The sequence below is a fragment of the Cornus florida genome, unplaced genomic scaffold (genome assembly GCF_030987335.1).
Source record: "Cornus florida cultivar Cherokee Brave unplaced genomic scaffold, ASM3098733v1 CherokeeBrave_3.0.0_Hap2_Chr04, whole genome shotgun sequence".
Classification (NCBI taxonomy): Eukaryota; Viridiplantae; Streptophyta; class Magnoliopsida; order Cornales; family Cornaceae; genus Cornus; species Cornus florida.
Window position 1 is genome coordinate 47180035 of NW_026775574.1, and position 24616 is coordinate 47204650.

Sequence of the window (24616 nt, forward strand, 5' to 3'; positions counted from 1 at the left end):
GGCCTTGTCTCATCATTTTGATTTGGGCCTTCTAATCGTCCCTTTGATGTGTGTAACATTCCCAGTTAGGTCTACTTCAAGGTGCCGTAATTTTTCTTTCCAAGAGTAAAGCAACCTGAGATATATTACAACTAGTTTGTCAACAGAGAAAAATTGGAATTTAGCCAAAGAAATTTGTGATAGGTTGTAGTTGTTTTACATAGTAACTAAGTTATTTTTATACTATATATATCCCACTTCTTTTATATATATATATCCAACTTCAAACTGTTATTTTCCAAAATTTTGTTGGATATATTTTAACAAAAATAATTATTTATGAAAATTATGGGAATCATTATTACAAAAAATAATTGTTCAGGCTTAACCTTAATAATTGTAAAAATAATTGTCAAAACTCGTAAAAAATTGAGCTGTACTCGGGTTGGTCGTCCCAAGTTACACCCTTATCGGCCACCTCTCAAAGTGTTCCTTCAAGAAAGCCAACAGTAAGCCCATAAAAGCATTAAATATGTTGAAAGTGTTCCTTCAAGAAAGCCAACAGTAAGCCCATAAAAGCATTAAATATGTTGAAAGTGTTCCTTCAAGAAAGCCAACAGTAAGCCCATAAAAGCATTAAATATGTTGAGTTTCATGGGTCTTGCAATCTAAACTCAAATTTTTTTTTTTATTATTTTATTTTATTTTATTTTTTTTTTTCGGGCAAACTAGGGGGAGGGAGGACTCAAATACGGATTCCCAATCTAAACTCTATTTCTTAGAACATAGAATACATATTTGACGGCCTACTTCCTCAAAATTTTCTACTCTTCTTGGTGTGGCTATCTAATGCAACACACTTTTATGAAGTATGAATTTGTAATTGACATATTTTGGTGTGAAAGTAAGTCCAATTGATTTGTAATTTTCATGTTACTTTTGAGTCTCAAGGTCGGAAGCAAGACAACATGTGTGAATTGTGAGATATAATTTTTGTAATTGGCAAATTTTATGTCAAAATAAGTCTGATCGAGTTGTAATTTCAAGTTATCGTATCGGAATTGGAAGGTTGTTCGTAGATGATATATTGAGATCGTCGAGAAAAGAAAGAACAACACTTTAGGAAGTCGTTTCCCACTTAGGACACTATACCTACATGGTATACTCTTCAAGTTACCAAAACAGAATCCTTTCATTCAGTTCTGTCAAGTGGGAACTGGTTCAAGAACCTGTCCTTCGAAGAATTGAGTTCTGTCCTTTGGGAATCGGTTCCATATGTGGCTACCGGTACCACTGCTGATACAGTTTAAGGTAACTTTGTCCTGTTCTGTTTCAAACTTCCTAGTTGATTTAGAATATTACCAAAAGTCCTATGCACGAAATTTCCTTTATTTTATGCATGATTAAGTCTTTGAAAATTCTATGTAAACCTTGATATTCATCTAGGTTTAGTACGGCTTTTGCATTATAACTTCATATTTCAGAAAAGCTTTAGAAAGATATTTTTGCAAAAAATCATAGTTGATTTCTCTATCATTCTTTCTAAAACACACACATAAACACAAGAGTGAGTTTAGAGTGTTGTTCAAATTCTGATCGTGATCAAAGTCTTGCATCCACAACTATTAGAGAAAAACAGATTTACTATTACATTGAATTTAGTTATTGAAGAACATGAATAAAAGCGATCACACTTTGAAAGGGTCAAAGCATTCGAGAAGTGTTGTTTGATCTACCAGTAAGATCAAGAGTAAGCCTGAGGTCAAGTGCTGTTGGACAAGACGTTCCAAGGCCAGAGGATTCATGTTTGGTAGAACGATAAGGTATGAGCTTGAGTCAAAGTTCAATGTACTTTGTTTCGAACTGATCGGTTATCAATTATACATCAACCTTTGCAATAGCACAAATCATTGTAAAATAGGGCTATTAGTCGGATAAGTCGAACCATTGGGACTGCTAGTTTATGGCAAACTAAGTTGTTAGATTCACTTTTAGTTTGATGAAGGTGGTAGAGAGTTTGTTTTGTTGTTGTCACTTAAGACCTAAGAATTTAAATTTCATAAAACAAAAGCTTGCAAGAAGTTGAAGAAATGAAATTTAAGTAGAGAGGACTAGGGAAGTGAATTCGCCTCCATCCCTATACATATGCTAGATTAGGACTAATTTGGGGGAAAACAACATATAAAATGATCATGATATATAGCATCACTCGGTTGCTATAATATCTTCAAGAGGTTCATTAAAGTAAAAGGCAAGAATAAACCATCAAAGGTCCACATGTTCAACTACCTAAACTAAGGTGTAGCCTAAAACATGCTTACTAAGTTAAGGATTATCAAGCCCTAAATTAAATGATGATAGCACATAAAGCTAGAAATCAAGCATAGCCCATCAAAGGGAGAACCCAAGCCATGGATTATCAAGACTCTCCAATTTTATGCCAATAAAACCATTCCATGATCTCACTACCATTGTCACCATGAGAGTGCAAACAAAAATGATTAAGAGAAGAAAAACCATCTAAAATAGATAATTAACTCAAAATAATCATTTGTATACATTAAGATCCATTACAAGAAGCAAGATGCTCTAGATCATGAAAAGACCAAAAATTATACATTGTTTTCCCAAAATAGAATCTAAACTAGAACATGCTTACAAGGGAGGGCTTCATCACCTCCCTAGATGGAGAATTAGTTACCCATGGTTGCACTAGAGGAAGGAAGAAGCTTGAGAAAGCCTTTCATTTTCGAGCTTAGCCTTGGCCACACAAGCTCTCCTCTCCAATATTTCTCTCTCCCAATCTTACAAGAAAAAATGTGATCTCTAGAATTCACCTCCTCCTCTTCTTTTGTAGACAAGATGTCTACCAAATCCTTCAAAAACTGAGGCCCATGTCCTCTCACAGCTTTTTGCCAACAACCTAATTAAGGAGGGAACAAGAATTGAGAGGATCAAGGAGCAAGTGGGTCTGCAATGTTCTTTCAAGCGCTCGAAGGACTCAGTTTGAGCGCTTGAAGGTGCCTTAGAAAATTCTTTAAGACTCGAGACTGCATGGGCGAGCGCTCGAAGGTAAGCTACGAGTGCTTGAAAGGAGGATTTAGCTTTCTGCCTCGAATTGGAGCGCTCGAAAGGACTTCGAGTGCTCGAAGATGCCTTGCTTCATTCTGTCCCAAGTTGGAGCGCTCGAAAGGAGGCATGAGCACTTGTGTGACATGGTGTCGCGCGCCTAGTTAGCTATGTATGTCGTACGAGCGCTCGAAGAAGAGGCTTCGAGTGCTCGAAGAAGCCTTGGTTTATTTTTTTCTTCCCTTCTGGTTTAGACTTCTTCAACTATGATCTTGGCATTGGGACATTGAGAATCATTTGCCCTTTTTTTTTCTTTGTAGGAATTCCTCATGCACCCACTTTGGCAGTTTCTTCATGGAAATCAAGGAACGCAAAGGTCTGGAATGACTTAGCCTTCAGAAAACCTTCAAAAGCTTCCATTTTATTTCCTTTTGGAGGATAAACCTGAAAAAACACAAAAACACGGAACTGGAGATAATCTATACAATTAAACCACTAATAGACCTAACTAATGCAAATAAGGGCGCTTGAATATGAAATATTCGGCGTTTATCACACCCCCAAACTTACATTTTGCTAGTCCCATAGCAAAAACCAAAATGAAACACTCAATGAAATGACAACTAATGGAATGCTTCCCAAAAATATCAACCATGGTGACATGGAATACATGCATAGCTTAAATATAACTTGAAACAGACAAAAGACCGGAGACGGGATCATTAGGCAGACTACCTTGCATATATGAAGCCTTGATACAAAAATAAATGGTTAAATATGCTTCAACATTCATGCAACAACATCATAGTCTATATAAATAACTCAATTGCTATCTCTTGAATAGAAATCAACTTTAGCTTCAGTGAAAGTGAACCGGATTTCCCAACATGTGGCTTTAACCTTCTCTTTCCAATTTCAAGATACAAGTCTTCAAATCATTGAATTCCCTTTTAAATGAAGTCACTAAGGCATGAATTTATTTTCAATACAACTTTTATTGCTTGCTGAAAATTTATTATAACTCAAAATGATATATATTATGGTTGTGCAATGCCGAAGTCCCTTAAGCTTTCTAACCAACTCATGTAGCAAGCGTTAGGCCAACAACTCCCAAACCAGATGGCTTTAGGGTGTTAAGTGTAGAGACACTCCTAGGGCTTAATAACTTAAGTTGGAAAGGCTACGAACTCTAACGGACCATGTTAATTTTTTTGAATGACCGTGCAATGTCTAAGTTTTTTAAGCTTTCTAACCAACCCATGTAGCAAGCGTTAGGCCAACAACTCCCAAACCAGATGGCTTTAGGGTGTTAAGTGTAGAGACACTCCTAGGGCTTAATAACTTAAGTTGGAGATGCTACAAACTCAAACCGGTCATTGTCATTAATAGTTTTTTTATTTATTTATTTATTTTATTTATTTATTTATTTTTTACTCATGCCAAGGATATTCATCCATTAGGTTCACCAATTCAAATAAACTAAGTCAAGGTCAAGGTCAATCAAGTTGCATGCCTCACAGTTAAGTTTTCGGTGTGCATCTGTGCAATGTGAAACATAAAAGAGTATAAAATCCAACGAGAATCTAATTGAAACATTTATACAGACTAATTCGAAATCACGTGATCTTTTCAAATTTTTCTTTATTTTCAAAACTTAACAATTGCTTCTATACACAAGGTATTAAACATATGCTTTATCTCCAACAAGCTTCAAGATTACATTATCATTGCTTTACAAAAAAAAATGATTTTATTACTTTACAGGAACCATGATTTTATGCAAGCAAAAATGTAATACCAAAAATGCAATATTGCACCCCCAAACTTGAATGGCACATTGTCCTCAATGTGGGAAGACAACGAACGGTTAGTGAAAATGAGAAAGGGTAACAAGAACAAAAATACCAAGAATAGGAGGAGATTGCATGGTGAGGTGACAAAATGCTTCCGTGCAAAGTCCAACAAAAACAGGCCCCCAAACTTGAAATGTACAACCTGCAAAGGGAACACTGAGAGAAACAGATGGAAAAAGATACAAAAGACAGAAATAATAATGAAAAAGTAAAAAGAAGTAGCAGCAGACATTAAAAAAAAGAAAGAAAGAAGGAATTTCTATTACAAAATAGGTGGACAAGATTACAAAATGGAATGGAATTTCACATGTCTACCCGGATTAACTAGCACAAAAATAAATTCCTTATCATGAACAGTATCACATAAACAAAAATAAAAACATAGACTAGGTGAAACAAAAGACAAATCACAAACAGGCAAACTAGCTATGGGCCAGGTAGGAAACGGGCAAGGAGGGCATTGAGGAGGGATTGAGTTTCACGCCTTTCATCCTGCGCCACTTGATGCTCCTCTGTGGCAACACGACGGTCCTCAGCTGCAATACGATGGTCCTCTGCTGCAAACAAGTAGTCCTCCCGCACTGCCCTATTGTAGTCTGCCAAGGTACTCTCAAAATGATCTTGGTGAGCCAAGGATCCCTTGGCTGCTCTCGGACAATAGCAGGGGCACCCTCAGATGGCCTAGGACGGCAAGAGGATTCCGCACGAGCCATTTGGAGATGGAGAATTGGATGGGGAATTTCAGCGAGCACCTAGTAGGCAAAAAGAAAGAGTGAAGGTTAGAGGTGCAATAATGGAGGAGAAAACCCGGAATTTTCATGCTAGAATGGGCTCTAGCCATACACCAACATCAACAACAACATCATCACCAACATCAAAACTCCAAATATGCAATACCCACACTCCTTAATATGAAAAGAAAAGAAAAGAAATAGGAGGGAGAAGAGAGTATACCTTGGATGAAGAAGCAAAGAAGAGTGAAGGAGATGAGAAGAGAAGGGGGGATGAGTTGAGTATTTATAGGAAAGGGGTGCATGAATGAGGAAGAGAGAGGTGTATGGGACTTATAAGGAATTAATGGAGAGTAGGTGGTCGTGGGGAAGAAGGGGGAGTGAATGTGGGAAGATGAAAAGTGAAGGAGAGGGAGAGTTGGGTTTAAGAAGGACACGAAAGCATGAGTGCTCGAAGAGGTGGCCACGAGTGCTCGTGCATGGGACAGTGGGGAAAAGGGAGCTGGGTTTCAAGGCATGAGCGCTCGCTGGTATGGACGAGCGCTCAAAGATGGGCCAGTAAGGATTTTGGAGCTACGAGCACTTGAAGAGGAGTCTTCGATCGCTTGAAAATGAGGCAGTGAGAAGAATTGGAGCTACGAGGGCTCGAAGAAGAGTCTTCGAGCGCTCAAAAACGAGGCAGTGCCATTTTGTGGATTTACAAGCACTCGAAAGGAAGCTTCGAGTGCTCGAAAGTGCCTTAGAAAAAAATTCAAACCCTTTAAAGCTGGATTTTTCATTCTTAGCCGAATGGGCTCAGTGCCGAGGTCCAAGAATTTGCCAATGCAGAACTTAAGTTCTTATGGACCCAGGGGACCTCGAAGCACGGGCACATTAAGAATAGAAGCTCATGTGTAAGAGTGCCATTTTGAAGGTCCGAGAAAATTGCCGGAAAGAGCTGGAAAACTTCCGAGAACGGAAGCAAGAGCTGCAGAAGGCCTAAGAAAATTCAAGGCTCAGGCAATTGAAAATAGGGAAGCATGGAAGTAGAAAAAATTTCTTCCCCTGAATGCTAAATTTAATGTCGATAGCTAGACGAATTAGGTGTTGCATAGCCCATTAATCCTCGTAGATTGGGTCCGTCAATAGGACTTTCTCAACTTTTTGAATAGGGACTATGCCATCGACGTAAGGCTTAAGCCGTTGGCCATTAACCTTGAAGAGAGATCCATTGGTAGGATCTTGGAATTCGACTACACCATGAGGAAAGACGGCGGTGATGACATATGGACCATCCCACCGTGAACGGAGTTTACCGGGAAAGAGTCTCAATCTAGAATTGAAAAGCCAAACTTTCTGTCCGGGGGCGAAAGACTTTTTGACAATATGCTTGTCATGAAATGCTTTAGTCTTTGCCTTATAGATTTTTGCGCTTTCATACGCATCATTTTGAATTTCCTTAAGTTCATTGAGTTGCAATTTACGAGTAGAACCGGTTTGTTTGAGATCAAAGTTGAGCCTTTTTATGGCCCAATAAGCACGGTGCTCTAATTCGACTAGGAGATGACAAGCTTTTCCAAAGACAAGCCGATATGGCAACATGCCGATGGGCATTTTGTAAGCTGTCTGGTAGGCCCAAAGCGCATCGTTTAGTCTCAAGGACTAATCTTTGTGGTTCGGTCGAACCATTTTTTCCAAGATATACTTAATCTCTAGGTTAGATACCTCCACTTGACCACTCGTCTGAGGGTGATAAGGTGTGGCAACCTTGTGAATGACAGAGTATTTAGATAGGACGGATTTAAGATAACGATTTCTGAAATGAGATCCACTGTCACTAATGATTGCTCGGGGCATACCAAAACGACTAAAAATGTTAGATTGAATGAACTGGATCACAACTTTATGATCATCAGTTTTGGTAGCCTTGGCTTCAACCCATTTGGAAACATAGTCCACCGCTACAAGGATATACTCATAGCCATAAGAAGAGGGAAATGGTCCTATGAAGTTGATCCCCAACACATCGAAAATTTTAATAATGAGGATAAGAGTGAGAGGCATCATGTCTTTCCTAGACATGGATCCGAGCTTTTAGTAACGCTCACAAGATTTACAAAAATTGTAAGCATCCTGAAACAAGGATGGCCAATAAAATCCGCTTTGAAGGACTTTGTCAGCGGTCTGGCACTAAAGTGTCCCCTATAAGCAAGAGTGTGGCAAAAATTTAGGACACTTGTGGTTTCATTGTCGGGAACGCATCTCCGGATGATTTGATCCAGGCAGTACTTGAACAATTTCGGATCTTCCCAAAAGAAATGCTTGACTTGGGAGAAGAACCGGTCTTTCTCTTGTTTGGACCAATTGGGTGGAATTTTGCCTACCGCTAGATAGTTGACAATATCCGCAAACCAAGGGAGACTTGAATGGGAAATCTGAAAAAGTTGCTCATCTGGAAAGGAGTCCCGGACCGTAGCAAATTTAGAGGATTTCTCAATGAGTAAGCGAGAAAGATGATCTGCGACAACATTGTCGGTCCCTTTTTTATCCCTGATTTCGATGTCAAACTCTTGAAGTAAAAGTATCCATCGAATTAGGCGGGGTTTGGTCTCTTTTTTAGCTAGCAAATGCCTAAGAGCGGCATGATCCGAGAAAACAATGACCTTGGATACAAGAAGATAGGAACAGAATTTATCCAAGGCATACACCACAGCTAGCAATTCTTTCTCAGTGGTGGTGTAATTTAATTGGGCATCGGAGAGTGTCTTGCTAGCATAATAGATGACGTATGGAAGTTTATCCACATGTTGGCCCAAAACCTCACCTAATGCATAATCGGATGCATCACACATGATCTCAAACGGAAGAGACCAATTAGGCGGTTTCATGATTGGGGCGAATGAGAGAAGAGTGTGAAGTTTCATGAAAGCTTCCATACAAGCTTCATCAAAATTGAACGGAACATCCTTGGCAAGAAGATTACACAAGGGCCGAGAAATTTTGCTAAAGTCTTTGATGAAGCGACGATAGAAGCCGGCATGGCCAAGAAAGGAATGGATTAGACGGATAGAATTTGGAGGAGGGAGGTTGGAGATTAACTCAACTTTGGCTTTGTCCACCTCAATTCCCCGTTTAGAAATGACATGTCCTAGAACAATGCCTTCTTGGACCATAAAATGGCTTTTTTCCCAACTTAGAATTAGATTTGTCTCCTTGCATCTTTGGAGTACAAGGGATAGATTGTGGAGACACGAGTCAAAGGAGGAGCCAAAGACGGAGAAATCGTCCATGAAAACTTCCAAGAACTTTTCAACCATATCAGAAAATATGGACATCATGCATCTTTGGAATGTGGCCGGAGCATTGCATAGCCCAAAAGGCATACGTATATAAGCAAAGGTTCCGAAGGGGCATGTGAATGTGGTCTTCTCTTGATCTTGCGGATCAATTGCCACTTGGTTATAGCTGGAATAACCATCAAGGAAACAATAGAAGCTTTGGCCGGCTAACCTCTCTAGGATTTGATCAATGAATGGAAGTGGAAAATGATCCTTCCTTGTGGTAGAGTTAAGTTTTTGGTAGTCTATGCACACACGCCACCCGGTGGTGGTGCGTTGTGGCACGAGCTCTCCCGCGGAATTTCGACGACAGTGAGGCCGGATTTCTTAGGAACAACTTGAGTGGGACTCACCCACTTACTATCAAAGATGGGGTAGATGATTCCCGCATCCAATAGCTTGATCACTTCTTTCATGACCACTTCCTTCATGTTGGGATTCAACCGGTGATCGGTTGGTCAATCATACATCAACCTTCGCAATAGCACGAATCATTGTAAAATAGGGCTATTGGTCAGGTAAGTCGAACCACTGGGACTACGCTAGTCTAAAGCAACCTAAATGTCTAGAATCATTCTTAGGATGATGAGGTGTAATAAAGAGTTGTTGATTGTTTGTCACTTATACTATGAATTGAAATATGCATTAATGAACAACTTGCAAGAATTTAAGAGATGAAAGACGAGTAAAGAAGACTAAGGAAGTGAATCCGCCTCCATCCCTATACACATGCTAGATTAGACCTAAATTAGGGGAAAAACAACATATGATGGTCAAGAACTACATAGCAACACATAGTTGCCATGTAAGTAATCAAGAGGTACATTAGGTCTCAAACAAGTATAATCCATCAAAAGGGTAAATATGTTTAGACTACCTAACTAAGGTGTAGCTTATACACGTTTACTTAAATGAAAGACTATCAAATTCTTGACAAAATGATGAAGCACATGGAGCTAGAGATTAAGCATACACCATCAAAGGATTTCCTAAGCAATGGCCTATCAAAGTCACCTATCAACATGCCATTAAATCATTTCATAACCTTGTTTCCATTCTCACCATGTAAACTCAAGCAAAAAGATTAATACAAGACATCACCTAACATAAGATAATGAGCTTGAAGAAATCATCCATACATATATAAACATTCATTACACCAAATGAAGTGCTCTTAGCTATGAAAAAGACCATAAATATACATTGCAATCCCCCAATATAGACTACCCTAGGACATGCTTACAAGGGAGGGACTTCATCACCTCCCTAGAGAAAGAGTTAGTTACCCATTGTTAAGCTAGAAGAAGGAAGAAGCTCCATCCAAGACTCCATTTTCATGCTCCTTCCTTTGCTTGAAGAACTCCTCCCTTTGCTCCCTTCTCTCTCCTCTATCTTGCTAGAATATGAAGCTTAATGATAATGAGTGGCTTTGCTTCCCTTATCTAGATCACTTACCCACCCCAAAAGCTACCAACCAACATCTCCAACCACTTCATAAAGGAGGCAATCCAAAAGGGCTAAAATTTGAGCACAAGTGGGCTGAGTCATGTAGAATTCTGCCCTAATTTTGAGTGCTCGAAATAGGGCCTCGAGCACTCGAAAATTGGGCAGAATGCCCTATGCTTGGTTTGCTCTGCCCGGACCTACTTTGGTAAAATGGCCATAACTTTGTACTCCAAACTCCGAATGACAAACTGTTTGAAGATTTGGAAAGCTAATTCAGAGCTCTAAAAACTTTATGTTTTGGTGGAGATCCAATTCTCAGGTCTGGTTGGTCGAAATTGAAGAACAAGGCAGACTTTCATTGCTGCCAGGCAGTTCTGAGCACCTCTAATAAGAAGATCATAACTCTCTGCTCCAAACTCCGAATGATGAACCGCTTGAATATTTGGAAAGCTGATTCAGAGCTCTAAATCTTTCATGTTATGATGGAAGTCCAGTTCTCGAGTTTGGTAGGTCAAAAATGGTGAGCAAATCCGGATTTCACTGCTGCCAGAATTCAGCATTGCACCTTCCTATGTTCAAAACTCCACAAAGCATCATTTTTGCAATTTAACCTGAAAATGTGCAAAAACATACAATTGGAGATAATCTATATAAAATACACAAATAAAGAACTTAACTAATGCAATTTAGGGCACTTGAATATACAATATTCGGCGCTTATCAACCGGCGCTGCACCTCTCTAGAAGGTTTAGCGTCCTCCTCTATATGGATGCGATGCATATAAATAGAAGGGTCGATTCCTTTCAAATTAGCCACTGCCTAGCCAATAGCTTCTTTATGCTCTTGAAACACCGCTAAAAGGTTAGTTTCTTGGTCCTTAAGAAGGTCCGATGCAATGATGACCGGAAGAGTTTGATTTGCGCCGAGAAACACATACTTGAGGTGGGCTGGGAGCGGCTTTAGCTCGAGTTGTGGAGGAGATTTCAAGGAAGGGACCGGAGGAGTAATGGAAAGTTGAGGAAGTGGTTCTCTCGGTATTTTTCAAGGAGGAAGATCCATGATAGAATTAATGTCAAGCAAAGAGTTTACTTCTTGGACCGATTGATCAATGTCAAAGCTTGAGAAGTCAAAGTGAGACATGCAAGTTTCAAGAGGGTCCTTGCTTAGAATGAAGGGGAGAGATTCTTCAACCACTTCATCAATCACATCAATAAGGAAGCAATCATCCTCATTGAAAGGATGTTGAGTTGCATGGAAGATGTGAAGTTTGACTTGCATGTTGCCAAAGGCAATGTCCATCACCCCGGTTCGACAATTAATCGAAGCATTAGCTGTAGCTAAAAATGGCTTACTGACTATCACGGGAATATGCTTCTTTGGGTCATGGACCGGTTCTGTGTCAAGAACCACAAAGTCTATCGTAAAGTAGAATTTGTCCACTTTGATGATGACATCTTCAAGAATGCCCCATGGATGCTTGACTGATTTTTTGGTAAGCTGCAAGACCACGGAAGTTGGCTTTAAATCCCTCAAACCTAGCTATAAGTAAACTGAATATGGAATCAAATTTACACTAGCTCCTAAGTCAAGGAAGGCCCTTTTTATCTTATTGTCGCCAATGACACAAGAGATAGTTGGGGCACCCGGATCCTTATACTTTGGAGGAGCACTGTGTTGAATGATTGCACTCACATTTTCAGTTAATCTCACCTTCTTTGGCAAATGATTTTTAGAAGTGCGCTTTTGAGTGCACAAATCCTTGAGAAATTTTGCATAGGGAGGGATTTGCTTTATAGCATCCAAGAGAGGCAAATTGATTTTTACTTGCTTGAAAACTTCCCACATGTATTAAATTTTGCAATTCTTGTTCCCAAAATGTGTTGACTCTTGGAGACGTTGAGGAAATGGAGCCTTAGGCTCATAAGAAGTCTCCACATTTGGGTTGACAAGCTTGGGATTTTCGTGAGTGCTAGAATTTGGATTTCCAGGAGTGACTTTTGGATTAGAGAGAAGATTTGGATTTTTGGAAGGAAGGGTTGTTCCATCTTTCTCTCCATCAATCTTGTTGTCCACAACTCGACCACTCCTTAGGGTGGTGATTGCTTGGACATGTTCATGAGTAGGCCCACTTGGAGGAGAGGTTTCGTCAATCACATGAATCCCTCTAGGATTCTCAAATGGTTGAGCGGGAAGCTTCCCTTTATCTCTTTGAAGGAGTTGGTTCACTGAAGTGGCTATTTGCCCCACTTGATTCTCAAGTTTAGCAATAGGCTGAGTATGGGAATGAACCATTTGGAGAGTGGGCTGCAAAGATGACAAGAGTTGCTTGTTGGATTCCATCATTTGCTTGTTTAAAGATTCCATCATTTACTTGTTTGTAGCCAAAATCTCATCAGTTGGAAACGCAGGAGGTTGATTAGAGACATTTGGATTATACGGAGGACGGTAGCTTGACGAGGCCTGAAATGGCCTATTTAGAAATTGAGAAGAGGGCTAATTTTGATGCCCTTGATTTTGAAATTGGGAATTTTGTGGAGCTTGTTGCCTCCACGAGAAATTCGGATGATCTCTCCATCCCGGATTGTAAGTATTGGAATATGGATTATTTCCGGGCCTTGAGAACATCGCATTTGCTTGCTCTTGATTGGGATTAGGAAATTATTCTGGTGTGGGACAATCTTCCGAGAGATGGAAAGGACTAGTGCATGATGCACACACCGTACTAGCTGAATTTTGAGACAAGGAAGGAGATAGATGTGGTGCCATCAATTGATAGAATTTATGAGCTATGGCATCCACTTGAGATGATTCTTCCTTCATTGTCTTCGGTTGACAAGGGTTGGTGTTCTTGGCATTGGTTGAGGCTGGAACCCTACGAGAATTGTGTTACAATGAATTCTCACTCAGATTCTCTAGTAAGGTCCATGCCTCATCCGCACTTTTAGATATGAACATCCCTCTATATGAGGAGTCAACCATAAATCTATGGGTGTCGGTCAAACCAGCATAGAAAGCTTGCACCAATTGCCATTTTAGAATTAGGTGGTGCGGACATTTCCTAAGGAGGCCTTATAGTCTTTCCTAAGTCTCATGGAGTTGTTCCCCATCGTTTTGTGAAAAGCCAAGAATAGAACGCCTCATTAGATTGGTCTTACTCACTGGATAATATTTTTTTAAGAATTCTTGTTGCAATTGAGCCCATGTAGTGATGGAATTTGCAGCAAAGGAGTTCAACCAATATTTTGCCCTATCTTTTAAGGAGAATGGGAAGAGATGCAAATAGAGAACATTGTCAGGGAAGCCCCTCAGCTTGATGGTAGAACATATTTCAAGGAATTCATCAAGGTGCTTATAAGGGTCCTCATTTTCAAAGCCATGAAAAGATGGAAGCATTTAGATGGTGCTAGATTTGATTTCCTATTGAGCAGCCTCAATATTTGGCATCACTATGCAAGAGGGAGAAACATAAGTGGTAGGGATGAAATGGTCCTAAGAGTCATGGGAACCACATTTGGAATTTCGGCCCTATCATTATTAATTCCCTCATTTCTGACATTTCCTACATTGTCAGCCATTGTGTTAAATTCAGTTTCAAGTTCTCTTACGCTAATGGATTCCCTAAGGTTTCTTCTAAGAGTTCTTTTAAGTGAATTTATGTCAACTGGCGAGTCAAGAGTTGGTAAGGAAAGTGACCTACGGCCAAACATCAATAACACATAGCATAATTAAGACAACAATTCATCACCATCAACTCCACATACGATATTCCCTTTCTCTTCAATTATCAAGACAGAAAAATAAATGGCCACGACAAGGGCTTCACAACTTAACTATATCTAAACTAAATACATGCAAGATATTCACAACTTTGAAACTAGAGCTTCGAAAACGTACCTAAAATCGTCTAGACTTAAAAATTTGCTAGCTTTCCTTAGCAAGCCTTGAATATTTAGAGTCCCACAAACACTTAAAATGTCACAATGATCAAAACAACACAAGAAAATATTCACAAAACATAATATTGACAATCAAACCAAAGGTAATCCTAAAACCTCGATTGCAAAACCGTTTGCAGTCCCCGGCAACGGCACAAAAAATTGATCGGTTGTCAATTATACATCAACCTTTGCAATAGCACAAATCATTATAAATAGGGCTATTGGTCAGGTAAGTCGAACCACTGGGACTGCTAGTTTATGGCAAACCAAGTTGTTAGATTCACTTTTAGTTTGATGAAGGTGGTAGAGAGTTTGTTTTGTTATTGTCACTTAAGACCTAAGAATTTAAATTTCATAAAACAAAACTTGCAAGAAGTTGAAGAAATGAAATATAAGTAGAGAGGACTAGGGAAGTGAATTCGCCTCCATCCCTATACACATGCTAGATTAGGACTAATTTGGGGGAAAACAACATATAAAATGATTATGATATATAGCATTACTCGGTTGCTATAATATCTTCAAGAGGTTCATTAAATTAAAAGGCAAGAATAAACCATCAAAGGTCCACATGTTTAACTACCTAAACTAAGGTGTAGCCTAAAACATGCTTACTAAGTCAAGGATTATCAAGCCCTAAATTAAATGATGATAGCACATAAAGCTAGAAATCAAGCATAGCCCATCAAAGGGAGAACCCAAGCCATGGATTATCAAGACTCTCCAATTTAATGCCAATAAAACCATTCCATGATCTCACTACCATTGTCACCATGAGAGTGCAAACAAAAATGATTAAGAGAAGAAACCATCTAAAATAGATAATTAACTCAAAATAATCATTTGTATACATTAAGATCCATTACAAGAAGCAAGATGCTCTAGATCATAAAAAGACCAAAAATTGTACATTGTTATCCCAAAATAGAATCTAAACTAGAACATGCTTAGAAGGGAGGGCTTCATCACCTCCTTAGATGGAGAATTAGTTACCTATGGTTGCACTAGAGGAAGGAAGAAGCTTGAGAAAGCCTTCCATTTTTGAGCTCAGCCTTGGCCACATAAGCTCTCCTCTATAGTATTTCTCTCTCTCCCAATCTTGCAAGAAAAAATGTGATCTTTAGAATTCACCTCTTCCTCTTCTTTTGTAGACAAGATGACTACCAAATCCTTCAAAAACCGAGGCCCATGCTCGAAGATGCCTTGCGTAATTCTGTCCTAAGTTGGAGCGCTCGAAAGGAGGCGTGAGCGCTTGTGTGACATGGTGTCGCGCGCCTAGTTAGCCATGTATGTCGTACGAGCGCTCGAAGAGGAGGCTTTGAGCACTTGAAGAAGCCTTGGTTTATTTTTTTCTTCCCTTCTGGTTTAGACTTCTTCAACTATGATCTTGGCATTGGGACATTGAGAATTATTTGCCCTTTTTTTTCTTTGTAGGAATTCCTCATACACCCACTTTGGCAGTTTCTTCATGGAAATCAAGGGACGCAAAGGTCCGGAATGACTTAGCCTTCAGAAAACCTTCAAAAGCTTCCATTTTATTTCCTTTTGGAGGATAAACCTGAAAAAGCACAGAAACATGGAATTGGAGATAATCTATACAATTAAACCACTAATAGACCTAACTAATGCAAATAAGGGCGCTTGAATATGCAATATTCGGCGCTTATCACAAACATAATGGATCGGTTTACTTTGTATTGCACAGTCTACGAGGTTTTTCCACACAAACAATTGGTTTATTTTTCTAATTGGGGTTTCTTCGCTAAAAATCCTGGTGTCATCTCTAATTCTATTACTTTGCTTTATTTTATATTGCATGTGATTAATTGATTAATTGCTAAAATAAGTAAAGTTAGAAAGACACAGATCTGTTTCTAAAAATACAAAACTTTCTAAATCTTCCGTTGCTTAAAACTCACAAATTGGTATCAGAGCCAATCTTTACACATTGAGTTGATTTTTGTGGAAAGTTTTGATTGATTTCAAAAATTTATTTTCATCATGTCTTATGCGTTGAAAAATGGTGGTTCTAATCAATATGGTCCTTTATTTAAAGGAAGCAATTATAATTTTCGGAAATCAAAGATGGGAGCTTGTTTGCAAAATTCAAGAGGTAAAACTTGGGCTATTGTTGAATCTGGTTATACACCACCTATAGAAGATAAAATTGTTAATGGTAAAGAAATCAAGGTTTTAAAAGATGCCTTTGTTTATACTGCTGTTGAAACTGAGCGTAATGATGCTAATGGAAAAGCTTTATATGCACTTATAAATTCTGTTGTTCCATCTGAATATGCTAGAATTTCTAATTATAAAACTACTAAAGACGCTTGGGATATTTTGCAGGTTACTCATGAAGGGACTTCAAAAGTGAAGTTATCCAAAATCCAAATGCTTTCTCATAACTTTGGGAACATTGTGATGAAAGAAGATGAATCATTTTCTGATTTTTATTCTAATCTTCTTGAAATTATTTTTGAACTGCGTCACTTAGGCAAAAGGGTTAGTGATAAGAAAATCTGTGAGAAAATTTTAAGGTCTTTACCTAAAAGATTTCAAATAAAGGTAGAAACTATCATTGAACATTGGGATTTGTCTATCTCTAAAATAGATGAAGTTGTAAGTTCATTGAAAAATTATGATATGCAGAATTTCAATTTAAATCGGAAGGAGAAGAATCTTGCTTTAAAATCAACACAGTTTAAGAATTTTGTTGATGACAATTCTGATGATGATTTTGCTTTTCTATTAAGATAATTCAATTAGATTTTGCAAAGACAATAGAGGAGAAGGAATGCTAATGGGGCCAATCCTCAAAATTTTGACAATCGGTCAAAATTGAGATTTAATGAAAAGAAAGTAGAAGAGTAAAAAGAAACTGAATTCACTTGCTGGAATTGTGGTGGCAAAGGTCATGCATCTAATATTTGTCTTAGTCTTAAGAAAGATCAAAAGGATAGGAATAAAGGAAAAGTAATGGAAGTTTCTATTTCTGAAAATTCTGCTTCTAGTGATAATGATTCTCCTCATGATGATTGTAATGATTTTTCTTATGTCACTTTTCTTGAAAAATGTCCTCATGTTGTTACTTTATCTGACTTTAATATTTCAAATAATGAAGACAATGAAGTTCTCGATGAATAGGTTTAAGAGGATGAAAATGAAGAAAAAAGATGGATGAAGATGTTCGAAGAAACTATTGAAGTCAAATTGGTTGTCATTAAGTTAGCAAAGGAGCTTATCCAAGTAAAAGGGGAGAATGAAGATCTAAGAAAATAGATTGATGAAGGAAAAAGAAGAGCTTTTGAAAGCGATTCAATCATCATTGAACTCAACAGGAAGGTCATCATTCTTGAAGATAAGGTAAGTAGTGCTAACTCCTTGAAAGAATATCTTGCTCTAAAAATTGTTTATCTTGAACTTGAATTGCAATCTACACAAGATAAACTGAAAGGCTTCACTATGGGACAAGACTGTTTGAATAAGATGATCAACATGGGTAATAATGTGAATGACAAAACTGGGATAGGTTTTGCTTAAGGCCCACAAAAAAAATAAGAAAATGACCATTGGCATAGACTCATTTAAATAAATAACAACGTAAGGTTAAATTATAGAAAATATATGCATATTTTCAGACTTGTTCAAAACAGCAGCAACCAAAGAATGACTACCACCATGTTGAACGCAGTAGAAGTTGTTGAGGATAATTAACTCCCTCCAACCCACTCAACGGTCGGCTGTTATTGAGAGTTAAATCCCTCTTTCATCATGTAATGACCCAGTCATTTTCCTTCCTTTCATTTTTCTCAAATTTTCACGGATATTTTTTTTTCCGTTGATCTTTTCCTTTCTGAGTTCAGTTTCTCGTCACTTAGTGTCGTCTCGAGTGCTCTGGAATGATTTTCGAGACTCTTTTCCTTGGATTGACAACTTTCTTTGAGGACCGCGTTATTTTCTGTGACGACCCTGGATTTTTAAACCCAGTGTGTCTTGTGATGAACCAAGAGATGACCCGATAACGGATCCGAAATGCGGAAGCAAAAGATGCAAAATGGCCTCAAGAGATGTACGTCATCCTTAAGGCACCAAAATGACTCCTCATGAAGCCATGGAACTCAGTTGAACCAACAAATGAAGCAAGAATCCCAACCCAAAAAGAAATGAACCAAGAGAAACTGGAAAGGGAAAGTCCCAGGGAGGATCGGTCGACCGAAGGCAAAGGTCAGACGGCCGAAACTCAACCGTCGGTTAGCCAAAACCCAATCATTAGTCGGCCGAAACAAGGTTTTCAATAAAAAGTCTACTGGAAAGGAGTCTCGAGAATCGTCGGTCAACCAATGGTGCTCCATCAGCCGGCCGACACATCTGCTGCAGCTATGAAAAGCTGCTGCTATGTGTGGAAATGGTACTTCGGCCAATTCTAGGGTTCTACATGCATCCTATATGATTCGAACATGTTTCAAAACATTTCCTAACCCCGTTTAAGCATCTAAAACATGCCAAAACAAGGAGGAACTCTAAATGACACCCCATGGATGGATGAATTTTTCATAAAAATTCATAAAATTGCCCAAAAAATAAGTCAAAAGTTGAAACTTGAGAGTTTTATGCAATGCGGACATGCACGCAAACGTAAAAAGACATTTAGGATGCGTCCCAATGGTCCGCGGCCTCAAAATGACCCCAATGCAAAATATAACCTCTCTACGGCCAAAAATGCCTTGAAATACCATAAGTGGAACTAAAATGTGAAACCTACAACAAAATGGTGTTTGGCCCTTGGCCACACCTCATGCATGGTCATAGAGACCCTTTGAAAGAAAAAGAATGGAATTCCTACACCCAATGCAAAAGTTATGAGACAATGACTTGCATTTTCCAATATTCCCATAATGAACCATAAAAGCAAAAGTGCATAGATTACATGATACATGTCATTAGCCTCCGGCCTCATCTTATACATGTCAAATACATTAAAACGAGTGTACTTATGTACACTTTACATATACGAATCAAAGAATACAAATTTAGACAAATAAGGGTACAAAATGGCATTTTATGCCAACTTCTACAAGAATTGAAACCTTCAAGGCTACAAATCATCCAAGCAATATGAGAATCTCGAACCTTGATTCCTGTATCTGAAAAATGTCCCCACTACGTGGGTGAGTAACATAAAGCTACTCATAGGAGATGAGCATGCATCGACCTAGCATTTTACAATTATATGACCTTAAGGTGAAACATGTTAAAGAGGCTCATGCCACCTAACGTCTATGTCAGAGTGAGACTTAGGGATCATCTTAAGCTACTCATGCAATTGAAATGAACAACGACATACAAGTATACATGCTCAAGTACACTAATCCGTATTAAAACATGATACACGACATACAAGCATACATACTCAAGTACCCTAAATCATGTTAAACAAGTTATGCATTGTCTAAGCATGCATATACAAACATACAATTAACATGGAAAACTCATAAATCAAGTATATAGGCACAAGTATAGCAAGCTAAATGAATTTCGCATAAGACAAGCATACACGACATAAGTATACATAATGAAGTCTGATTGCACAAATCAAACATACAATGCGTAAGTATACTAATTAGGGTTTAGATACACAACCAAAGACACAAGTTCAAGTATGGTACATGAGATCTAAATACAAGAAGCAAGTATACAGTTTCAAGTTTACAAAATAGGATTCAAATACCCAAAGTAAGCATCAATTCTCAAGCTACAAGTAATCCATGATTAACAACTTGAAATTAAATGCGAAATCAAATAGTGCAAAGACTAGGATCCTTGGCTGCAGACCAATCAAGTTATTTCGGGTTACTAGCCCACAAGGTACTACCTAGTGCGCACGTGTATAAGTTATTATGGGTAATTACTACCCACAAGGTACTACCTACTGCGCACTTCATATGACTTAGGAAACTCACGAATCCGTAGTAGGGCCAGACCCTAGCCATCATATGAACATGATCCTTGCAAGCCTCAAAAAAATAATAAGTTCAAAACTTATACAAAATCAACAAGTTAAACCAAACTTATACATTTCAAATAATGTCTAGGAATCAATTTACATGCACAAGTAAGGTTGAATCACAAAGTAAGAATATTTTACAACAATTGAACCACATTACCATCCTAAGCCACAAGTACTAAATAAGCTACAATTTAGTAACAAGCTCCCAAGGTAAGCAATTGTCATATTCTAACAAGCTTTATACCTATATAAGATATATTTAAACGAGCTATTTAAGACAATGATATCAACTATCATGCTAAGTCAAATTACCATCTTTAGGGCTACAAGTGCTAATTCTACAACAAGTTAGTAGTATGCTCACAAGGTAATTAAACGGACTATATTTCAAGGAATTATCATCCTATTACATCCAATATCAATTTAAGTGACTAACACACTTAAAACAAAATTAATTAAGCTAATTAATTAATTTTTCTCTAGATTTTCAAACATATCCAAATATCCTCAATTTAATATATGTTAAAGAACTCACCAAGGCCTACTTAAATATCACATTACAAGTTGATTTCATGCTTGATACAATTATGTGATTTAATCTTTCACTAACGATAAATATTAAATAAATTTTGCAATTCTTAATCAAATGCTCCAAATTTAATATATGTTAAACAACTCACCAATGCCTAATTTACTAGCATGCCATAATTTAATTCTAAACTATATACCATCATTAGAATTAAATCATAAACAAAGAAAATAAATAAATAAAATTCTAAAAACTTGAACAAGGCATGCTCACAAGTTGTATGTGCTTATAAACACCATCAATACAACAATAATATAAACCTAAGACATCCCCTACCTCAATTTGAGATGAAAATCTCAAAAGCCCACAAAAAAAAAAGTGCTCCGAATCCGACAATACCGAAGGGTTTTGTCGAGGACAACACGATCTACATGAACCCACAAGAAGCCCCATCAAAATCATAACTTGACTTCAAACCCAAACTCAAGAAACGGTTAGAAATGAATTCTAATAAGGGGGAAAGGTAGAGCACGTCGAGGGGAACAACAAACGTTAAGGCCGAAGACTTTTCACTAAGGAAATCAAGTGGAGGAGAAGAAGAAAAGGTGGCAGCCCCATGGGCATCCATGGTTGCTGGCCAAGAGAGGAAGAAGATGAAGAAAAAATGATTTTTCTTCTTTAAGTTCCCTATTTATAGAAAATCTCAAAAAGTGCCCCGAAAGGGTCCCACCGGGTCCGGAAAAGTGGATTATGAGCAAACGTGCTCAAACGGCAAAACTCCGTGAACGAAAAAGATTCTAAATGAGAAAATATGAACAACAGAAGAAATGACGTCAAACACCGAGTCCTGAGCAGAGAGATATGCCCCGAACAAGTTCGGCGGCAACTGCGTCCAGAAACCCTGAAACTGGAGAAAAATGACCAGAAGGAAATTCTATGAGTACATGACTCGACGAAATGTGAAAATGAATCCCGTATGAGTGTCTAGGCTCCAGACGAGATATTTTGCAATAACTTTCGTTAATTGCACAATGGCCCCTACAAAAGGGTTAACTACGAAACTGCCCCTGAATGAAAATATCTTCCAAAAGATATTTTCTTAGATACCCCTGAAATAAAATATCTTCAAAGATAATTACGAAAAACACCCCAAGAAAAGAAAATAATTCCAAAGAACTATGCATTCATACCCCTATGGACACCGGGAGCAACCAGTTTCTACAAAAGTAAAGAAACGTATTTCGTGGAAACCACTTAGAATGAAGATACGTGAAGTCAAAAATCAACTCCGAACACAAGGAGTGAGGTTATGCCAACAAAGTGTCAAATGGGGAAAAGACAAAACAGGGAAAAGGACAAAATAGGGAAAAGGACAAAAAGTGAATAGTGTCAAAAAACGAAAAATGTGGAAATGACTTGGTCCTCAACGGAAGTTGTCAATCCAAAGGAAAGAGTCTCATAAACCATTTTCGAGCACTTAAGATGACACTACGCGACGAGAAACTGAACTCAGAAAAGAAATTTCAACGAAAAAAATTCGTTCATAAAATTCTGAGGAAAAAGGAAAGGAAGGAAATGATCGGGTCATTACATTTCTACATTTTCATTTTTCAGACACTATTCATTTTTCGTCCTTTTCCCTATTTTGTCTTTTCACCATTTGTCACTTTGTTGGCATAACCTCACTTTTTGTGTTCAGAGTTGGTTTTTGACTTCACATATCTTCATTCTAAGTGGTTTCCACGAAATACGTATCTTTACTTTTGCAGTAAAATACTCTGGTTGCTCCAGGTGTCCATAGGGGCATGGATGCATAGTTTTTCAGAATCTTTTTCTTTTCTTGGAGAGTTTTTCGTAAGTATCTTTTGAAGATATTTTATTTTAGGGGTTTTTAAGAAAATATTTTTGGAAGATATTTTCATTTTGGGCCATTAATGCAGTTTTTACTTTTTAGAGGGGCCATTGTGCAATTAATGAAAGTTATTGCTAAATGTCTCGTTTTAAACCTAAATCCTCGTACGAGATTCATTTTCACTTTTTATCGAGTTGTGTACTCTTAGAATTTCCTTCTGATTGTTTGTCTCTAGTTTTAGGGTTTCCGGTCTCGGTTGCCGTCGAACTTGTTTTGCACATATCTTTCTGCCCGGGACTCAAATTTTGACGCTGTTTTTTCCATTATTTATATTTTCTCATTTTGGTTCTTTTTCGTTCATGGAGTTTTGCCAGTTGAGCGCGTCTGCTCAAATTTCACTTTTCCGGACCCGGTGGGGCCCTTTCGGGGCACTTTTTGAGATTTCTATAAATAGGTTACCCTAAATTTAAAAAATCAGATTTTTCAGACCTTCTTCTTCCTCTTGGCTAGCAGCTATGGGAGCCCAAGGGGCTGCCTTCACTCTTTCTTCTCCTCCACTTGTTTTCCTTTGTGAAAAGCTTCTAGCCTTAACGTTTATTGTTCGCCTTGACAACGTGCACCTTTCCCCCTTATTAGAACCCATTTCTGACCATTTTGTTAGTTCGGTTTTGAAGTCAAGTTGTGATTTTCATGGGGCTTCCTTGGGATTCTTGTTCATCGTGTTGTCCCCGACAAAACCCCGAAGTATCGTCGGATTCGGAGCACTTTTTTTTCAGTGGGGATTTGAGATTTTCATCTCAAATTGAGGTGGGGGATGTTATAGGTTTATATTTTTGTTGTCTTGTATGCTATTGATACTTATACAACTTGTATGCAAGATTTAATTCACATGATGATATTCAACTTAGAATTAAATTGTGGCATGTTAGTAAATTAAGTATTGGTATGTTTGTTAACATATATTAAAATTGGAGTATTTGATAAAGTATTGCAAGTTTAATTTAATAATTTTCTTTAGTGAAAGTTTAATTATTATGGTCATACCTTGTATGGAAATAACTTGTGATATGTTTTTAAATTAAGTCTTGGCATGTTCTTTAACATACTTTAATTTGAGAGCATTTGGATAAGTTTGAAAATCTAGAGATTTTTATTAAAATGATTAATTAAAATCCATTTAAAAGTTCCATTAGTTTAATTAAGTTTTTAACTTGATATTTGTAATGAGTATGACTTGTTTACTAGCATATATTAATTTGAGACAGGTTGCTTTAGAATCTAGGGATTTAATTATCATAATTTAATTAAATTTCTACTTTATTGTTCCATTGGCCTAATTAAGATTTTAATGGATGTATGTAATGACCATGCTATGTGGTTTAACATGTGTTAATTAGGTGTCATTTAATTGAGATTTGAAACTTAGAAAAATTAATTAGGTTATGTAATTAATTTCCGTTTCTATTGCGTTAATGATTTAATCATGTGTTTGACATTGATTGTATATTTAAATCATGATTTTGGACTTGTATTAGATTCTTCATTTTATGTTTTCAATATTAAATTATATTGTTATAGCGTGTAACAAATCGCATACTGAAGATTCGACATGGGATGTTATTATAGCGCGTAACGAATCGCGCTCTGAAGATTCGACATTTGTCATCCTATAATAGTTGTGGATTTAGAGCACGAGTTGTGTGGTTACAACCTACTTGTGTATGGAATGTAGTTTCATGCTTTATATATATTTCGTATATAAGTTGTTAACTTATTTATTTTGGAGTCACTTGGGATATTGTTACAGAGACATGGCTAGAGTTTAGTTCTAGTGCGGGAGGTATGAGTTCTCCCCATTTATAGTGCACACTTAGGGTGGTATTCCCAGCGGGTT